This window comes from Condylura cristata, unplaced genomic scaffold (genome assembly GCF_000260355.1).
Source record: "Condylura cristata isolate star-nosed mole 26May11 unplaced genomic scaffold, ConCri1.0 scaffold00017, whole genome shotgun sequence".
NCBI lineage: Eukaryota > Metazoa > Chordata > Mammalia > Eulipotyphla > Talpidae > Condylura > Condylura cristata.
The window spans coordinates 32,016,883-32,017,663 of NW_004567118.1; positions in this window are offsets into that span (position 1 = coordinate 32,016,883).

Sequence of the window (781 nt, forward strand, 5' to 3'; positions counted from 1 at the left end):
GTCCCTGTGGTTCACGGAAGGAACCTCTCATTCTCCTGGGGTGAGGGTGAGGGGACCTGTCAGAGGCAGGATAGGAAGCAGTACACACACACACACACAGTGGCCAGCCCTATCCCATTTACACACACACACACACACACACACACACACACACACACTGTGGCCAGCCCTATCCCATTTAAAAACCCATCTCCAAGAAGCCCACCCACCCGGCTCCCAGCTTCTTGGTGTAAACTGTGAGCGTGTGAGAGCTGCGGGCCTGGGGCCGAAGCCTCGCTTTGGAGCCTCGGACAGCTGGCGCCATCTCTCCAGCAGTTTATGACGCCAAGCCTCGCCTCCTGGCCTGTGTCTCCCCACTTCCACTCCTCTGCCGCCGGTGTGGGACTGAGTTCTTCAGGCTGCAGGCAGGGCGCCCGCTTGGCCCCTAGCCAGCAGTGTGGGCTGGTGAACCTGCCGCAGGTGCTGCAGATAGGACCCCACGCCCACGGGGCGCAGTGTCTGGGTCCCGCAGCCCACGGTGTGCACCTGACCAGCGTTCCCGGGGAGCAAGAAAACCTAAGACTCCTGCGTGTTTGCCTGTAAATGCTCCCGTCCCCTAGCACCCCACCCCTCCTCTCCTTTGGATTTCCCCATCGCTTCAGGAGGAGGAACCCCTGAGACTTGCTTAGAGTAGGGAAAGGGGCATTCCGCCTCGGCGGCGCCCGCCCTCGCTGCTTTCATCTCCCGGCCGGCTAGCTCCTCCCGCCGCCCGCGGTCTCTCCTCCCGCCGCGGTCGCTCCAG